The sequence below is a fragment of the Rattus norvegicus genome, chromosome 9 (genome assembly GCF_021556685.1).
Source record: "Rattus norvegicus strain SHRSP/BbbUtx chromosome 9, alternate assembly SHRSP_T2T, whole genome shotgun sequence".
In the NCBI taxonomy this organism is placed as follows: Eukaryota; Metazoa; Chordata; class Mammalia; order Rodentia; family Muridae; genus Rattus; species Rattus norvegicus.
In genome coordinates, this window is record NC_141542.1 from 119,123,765 (window position 1) to 119,131,087 (window position 7,323).

The 7,323-nt window shown below is 43.3% G+C and overlaps 1 long non-coding RNA gene across 1 annotated transcript; it reads right to left on the reverse strand.

Moving 5' to 3' along the window:
• Window positions 1-412: 412 nt before the first annotated feature.
• On the reverse strand, window positions 413-4,442 carry LOC148003878 (uncharacterized). The gene is made up of 2 exons (XR_015629803.1): window positions 4,401-4,442; window positions 413-3,807 (listed from the first exon to the last, which is right to left on the reverse strand). It is a non-coding gene; the product is annotated as an uncharacterized LOC148003878 (long non-coding RNA).
• Window positions 4,443-7,323: the final 2,881 nt, after the last annotated feature.

The window sequence follows — 7,323 nt, forward strand, 5'->3', positions numbered from 1 at the left end:
AACCCCCAGTGAACTAGTCTATGGGGGGAGGGCGGCAATGGGGGGAGGGTTGGGAAGGGAACACCCATAAGGAAGGGGAGGGGGGAGGGGGATGTTTGCCCGGAAACCGGGAAAGGGAATAACACTCGAAATGTATATAAGAAATACTCAAGTTAATAAAAATAAAATAAAAAAAATAAAAAAAAAAGAGTCATATTGGACCGGACTTAGACATGGGAAGTCACAGAGACATTACATGTCTTAATTTTCAATCTGTAGTGTTGGTGAGGAAACAGGTAAAACCAAGTGTGTTTGCTGTGTTCCCTTTTTTATAGTAAAAAGAGAGACTCCTCATACATACAGGAATAAAGGCACATAAAGAGACGTGAAGTATGAATGTCTTACTGAGAGGCTCGGTGGTGGGGAGGCACTGTGCATATTAATAACTTAACTTTATTATAATAACTTATTTAATACGTTATTTATTAATTTAATAAGATTTTAAATAAACCAAAACTTAATAAGCTAACTTTATCATATTAACTTTAATGTTGAAGCCTTAATTTTATTAACATGCATATTAATATTTAATTGAGGTAACATGATTAAACAATAATATTAATATGCATATCAAACTTCTCAATCCTGATTTGAACTTCCAAATCTTGGTTCTTATTTTTTTGTTTTCTTTTTTCTTCTATCAACTGTAACTCCCCAAACCACACCATAGCTATCTATATATTTTTTATGAAAATCTTTAAAACAACAGCATATGAATAGACATAGTGCTACTTGCTACAGAGACCTCTGCTTCTCCTTATTCTGCCTCTTACATGAAGGTGGACATTAAGGCAGGCAGGGTTTACTGCATCTGTTCCAGTTCAGCAGCGAACAAAATTAGCCCACGTGTAGATAGCATTCCTCTATCATCAGTGGACAACGGGAGAGTTACTGTTGGACTTCCATTAGCGTCAGAGAAGATTTCCTCTCCCTGATCACACAGTTTCGCTCTCCTTTTAAAGATCACCAAAACAGACCGAGAGACCCAAAAACCCCATTTTTCCATTCAAATAAGCCAGATAGGATCCGCACATTTGGAGAAAGCTATCACGAGAAAAATCACAGCATCGCGGACTTGAAAGGGATCTTGGAGGTTGCGCACACGGAGCTGCGCGGCTGGTGAGGGACAGACTCAGCAAGGTCGAAGTTGAGGTGATTACAGAGCGCAGAACAGAAAGACTGGGCGGTAGCTCTTCTCTGTAGTCCGAGGGCACACGGTTCTTTTCCGCCCACACTACTCCCTTTGGGAGGACGGTCCTGAAAACTTCCAACAGCCCAGAAAGCCCTGGCATTTCCAGGTAATGCACTCTTCTTCTCATGGGAATGTGGCTTTGGTAAGTCATGGCTGTCATTCTTCATTCAGTACAGCATGCCAGGGTCACCGTACCCTTCTCTGGAAGAGCTGCACCCTCCTAGTGAGGACATGTAACGACTGTCAATTTCCCCCAAGGAAGGGCTGTAAGTATTTAAGAGCCGGGTCAAGTTTGGCAAGTCTCTACCAGCTCTTCGCAAGTCTACCCGGCTCTTCGCAAGCAGCTTTATGATTGGCTCCTCATGCAAGCCGCGGGCTTAGCAAAACTGAGGACAAGGACGTCTGGACAGTTAAGTGGTGGAGCAGGACGACGATTCCCGGGCTGGGAGAGGAGTGGGCGATTCCCGTTCTCAGTCCCCTGCAGAGGTAGTTACGGGGATCTTGCAGATAGGGAATGATCAGCTTAGAAGAATCCAATGCAAAGTCTCACGAAAACTACTCCATTATGGGGCAAAAACATGTTGTGGTCCAGCTGTCCTCCCGGGAACTGGCAAGTAGCTCCATTAAAATCTGCTTCTTCGCATTCTGGTTTCTGGATGCGACTGGGACTCTCAGCTGGGAGAATGAGAGGTCTAAGCAAATGAAAGTGTCTATTCTTAGACGTGTATCCACAAGCATGGCAACGATTTCCATGCTGCTTACCTTCTGCTGAGAGCAGCTCCCGTTTAACGGGTCTCGACTGTGGTCAATGGGTTTAAAATGCAATAGAAACAAACAAAAAAAAAATGAAGACCTTCCATCTGGGAAACTAATGAGCCTCTAGTTCTGCTGCAACACTTAGCTGGAACCAGAGAGAGAGAGCTTACAGACAGACAGACAGTCTTCAGTGCGTCTGGGGCAACCTCCCCTACCCTAGAGTCACCTGGACAGATGCAGGGGATTGGCGGCTGTTTCTCCAGGCACCTGACAGCCTTCACTCTTATTCTTGTTTTTCACTACTGACAGACTCAGTCCCTCCTCGACTCTCTCATTTCATTATCTATAATCTGCCTGGCCGATTCAGCAGAACAATCCCCAGGATCAGGCATCTGCCTTTGCTATTCATTCATAGTTTGGGGCCTGCCAGTATTTCTCAGACAGCCAATGAGTTGTTCCACAACATTCTGCTTCTCTTCCGTCTATCTGTCCCTTTCCTGTTTCTCTTCCGTGTCTATCTGTCCCTTTCCCCTTGTGGAAATCCCACTCCTGAGCCTATTCCTCTTTGTCCTACAAACTTCTCTCTTCCAAAAAGGCTTGACCCACAAATTCCATCACTGCCAATCAAGATTTTTACTGATAACAGAAGAGAATAGATGAGATCATTTGGGAAGACCAAGTGGGACCCCCATCTCAAGACACAAAGTCGTTTTAAATCACAAAAATTACCAAATCTATCTTGTGGCAGGTTGGATAAAAATGCACCTCCCCTCCAGTGGGTCCATAGGGAGAGGCACTATTAGGAAGCATGGCCTTGTTGGAGGAAGTGTGTCTCAGGTCACTTCCTGCTGCCTGTGGACCAAGATGTAGAACAGTCAGCTCCTTCTGCAGCACCGTGTCTGCCTACAGGCCAACGTGCTTCCCAGCTTGACAACAATGGACTAAACCTCCGAACTGTAAGCCAGCCCCAGTGAAGTGTTTTTCTATTAGAGTTGCCATGGTCATGCTGTCTCTTCAGAGCCATAAAGCCCTAAGACATATCTCATACATTTTGAACAGTGTGTCTCCAGACACTGCTCCGTACTTCTATTGATAGAATAAACCACATTTGAACGAAGGAAGAACGACTGGTTTTCAAGAGGAATCTGAAGGAGCCCTTAAGTAAGTGACATTTTAAACAAATATTCTCTATAACCAAAAAGGGTGAGTGTGAAATATCGGTTCCTCCTTACATGTTAACTTTGTATTTTTGATGCCACTCAATTGCTGTCCTTGAAGGTTTTGGGGTATTTCTTTCCCTTTTGTCTCTATAAAGTTTCAAAGTCCTTCACTGGAAAAGCTCAGTCCTGAGTGCCTGAGTGTATGGTCTCCAGGCAGGACCTCCTTCAGGCTTGTCTGTGGCCTTGGTGGAGAGAGTTCACTTTATCACTTTTGTCAGAGCGGCCTAGAATGAACTCTACTTCATTTTTAAAGGAAAAAAAAAATCCAGAAACAGGATTTTAAAAATGAACTCCCCAATGTTTGGCCTTTTTACTTTTTTGCGAAGCATATAAAATATAGTCTTATAAATCAAGCCCTTTAAAATGATTTTCCGAGAACATGGGCCGTTTTAGCCTTTTGGAGATGTCCTCTGAGTAGGCAACGGTCGAGTTTCATAAAAAAGGATCTAAAGAGGACAAGTATTATGTTTCAATTTAATAGTTTCAAACATCAAAGAGATGATGGAGTCCATCTGTGAAGCAGCCCGTGAAGCCGGCCCACAAGGCCGCGAGTCTCTTTAAGAAGGATGCGTGTCCAAAGCCCCTCACTCGATTCAGTCTCTATTATGAGAATACAACAATTTGTAAGAGCGTCATAACTTTTAGGATTTTTTTTTTAAAGAAACATTTAAAAAATACACTCTTTTTCAGCTAACCCCACTAGACCAAATAAGTGTTTTCATTCTTTATATTGAAAGGTTGCTTCTGGATTGCTGTTGGTCAGGCTTGGCTATCCTGAAGAAATAAAGTAACCCAGAAACAACTACGACTCGGAACAACAAAATGGATAAAAATTCTGATACAGGAAGAATTCTGTCTACGATTTGGTGACTCAGGGATTTGGGCAGTTGCCCAGGTTTTGCTTAAGGTTATGCTGTGTCATGTTGGGGCACAGGCCCCTGTAGTTCAGCTGAGTGACTGTTGGTCAAAGTCAGTTCCCTACTTCTAACCCATTTACACCGTGAGCTGTGAAAGTCTGGTTTCTGTTGGAGTTAGGCCTGGTTCTGCCTCCCAACCCCGTGCTCCCATAAATAAGATTCAGCCTCAAAATATATTTACAAATACCTTGGCGATACGGCTAGGCTCTTCTACTAGTTCATAACTAAAAAAAAACCCAATCATTTTAACCTACATTCTGCCACGTGGCTGGTTACCTGTCTCCTGTCTCCACCTCCTCACATCTTCCCAGCATATCTGCCTTGCTCTCTCCCAGAATTCTTTATCCTCCCAGATGTCCCACCTCCCATTTCCTGCCTACGCCATTGGCCACAGGCTTTTTAATTGACAGGCGATGCATCCATACAACACACAATATATTCTCTCCACAGGTTTCTGTTGGGTTTAGGAAAAGAACCGGAAACGGCAGTATAAAGGCACTGAGCACGCTCACTCTCAAGTCAGATCGTCGGAAGGTATTTTCTCTAGACCCAGCTAGACTTGTAAAAGCAGAACCTCTGTGGTTGAGACTCTGTGGTCATCACTGAGTCTTTCTAGTTCCGGTTCTTGCTTATACAGCACTGGACACCTTGCACAATTTATGAATAACGTGGCCTATTTGCTGCCTTCAAGATTTAATGCTTCGATTTGTTTTTATCTCGATTGGACTTGGCAAGTAAGGAAGGACTGGAGGTATAAGAATGTACTTCTCGGGGTTGGGGATTTAGCTCAGTGGTAGAGCGCTTGCCTAGCAAGCGCAAGGCCCTAGGTTCGGTCCCCAGCTCCGAAGGAAAAAAAAAAAAAAGAAGAATGTACTTCTCAGTCCATAGGTTCGCGAGAGCCCCAGCTTCCCGTCGTAATTTTAGTTTTAATGCTTAAAACATATCATCAAACACGGTTTGCACGTCTCCACAGTAAAGACAGTCTCACAGCTTTTACTACGCTAGCATTTGATAGCTGAGAACTTACACTAACAAAAAAATTAAATTATATCTAATAAAGCTCTCTATAAATGTCACAAAGATAAATGAGTTATTCTCATAACTTAAAAATGTATCTCTTCCGGAAGCATCTCTAACCTAAAGAAGGATCAATCCCCAACCTCCATTCACAGGGTCTAGTTTGAACGGCACTGGAGCGAGTTTCTTTCCAAACGATAAGATCCCGGCGGAGAAGCCTGAAACATTTGCTTTGCTTTACGAATGTAAAAACAACCGGAGTGCTTTAGGGAATCTGTGGCCGTAGATCCAACACAGAGACTTTTCCTCGGCATGAAGAGCACTTGGAGGGAGCCGTGTAGCTGTCATTTGAGGTCTGTGGGTTGACCTACTGGGTATGGCTGAGGGTTATATACGGCAGCCGGCTTGGCTGGCCTGACACTGGTACAGTATTTATGGATTCTGGCTTCGCTTCTGGATTCTCTACAGTCTCGGCAAGTGACAGCTGAACCCTGAGAAGGAGCCTCACTATCAGAGGAGATGCAAAGTCTTGCTTTGTCCAAATAATAAACAGGCAAAACAGATGGACGTCCAAAAACAATTCGCCTCGCGTCCCTTGCCTCTCTCTCTTCCTTCACGTCCCTCGAGCCTCTCACGTCCCTCGAATTCCTCACGTTGATTGTCCAACGTGGATGGTTGAAGTGGAGGATGAAGAACAAAAAGCTAAAAAAAAAAAAGGCACTTTTTTTTTGAAACTGAAAATATTTGTTTTCATATAATGTATTCTGATCAGGGTTTCACCTCCCCCAGCTCCTCCCAGCTCCTTCCCACATCACTCCTCATCTATCCATCTTTCTTTTTCTCTCTCTTTAGGAGACAAACAGGCAAATAAAAGAAACAAACAAAGCAGCATTTAAAAAGGGAGAAGTTTTAAACACACACACACACACACACACACACACACAGCCATACACATAAAACACACAAAACACATAAAATACACAAAATCAGAAATCATAACTAACAAGCAAAAAACCGGTAAGGCACACAATGCCCAAACAAAGAAACATGAGACAAGAAGATATCTCCAAATAGAGAATTGAGTTTGTTTTTTGTGGACCTCCTACTGCTTGGTATGGGACTTGCCCTTTGGTGTGGTTTATATACCCTGTGAGACTCCGATGGAGAAAAGTATTCTTTCTTTTGTGAATGGTGGTCAATAGGAAATAGATTGTTGGTTAGGGATGGGAGCCCATGTCCCCTTCCCCTCCCAGCCCTGGGATCCTGTCTGGCTTAGACCTGTACGGGTCTATTCATGCTGCCACAGTACCCTCCTCTCAAAATCTCTACAAAGTAGCTCACTTTTAAGCTCTTCTTCATCCCCAGCAGGGATTCTCAACCTTCCTAACTCTGCAGCCCTTTAATACAGTTCCTCTTGTTGTGATGACCCCCAACCACAGCATTATTTCCATTGCTACTTCGTAACTCTAATTTTGCTACCATTATGAGTTACAATGTAAATACCTGATATATGACCCCTGTGGAGGTCACGACCCACATTTTGAGAACCCGGGAAAAGCAGTAGGCACTGGTCTCTTCAATGTCCTGAGACAGACGCCAAACCATTGACAAATCTAGTGACTAGAAGAACAGGAAAATCAGTTCAGTAACAGAGCAGTTTATCTTCAACACGAGGGAAGGGGCCAGTATGAAAAAGGACTGGTTGAGGTCAACAGGACCTAAAACTTAAGACAGACAATGTGACAACAGAGATTTGGGAGAAGCCTAAAAGTATCACAGAACTTCAAGCTGGTGGCCAGGGTCTATGATTTCTTTGGAGATTGGAAACCCGTAAAAAAATATATTATTTGTTAAAAATGTGTGTGTGTACGTGTGTACATGTGTGTGTGTTTCTTGGGAATGTGAATTTTGAATAAACATATGTGAAATTGAAGCTAATTAATAAATGCGAAAAATAGTTTTAACCTCATTTTGACAATTTATTTTTCCAAGTTCTGCCAAGGTAGAAGTCTAGAGGGACAAAAGACTCCAGGAGATGCCAGATGTGGTCATGACAGACAGCAGTCTAGTTCCCAATGCTCGAAAATACTTAGATGACCAGACACCAAGCAAGTACAGAGAGAGTCCCAAGGGCCTCTGCATGACTGGTGCGGGCAATGTGGGATTAGGAAAGAGCGGGGTT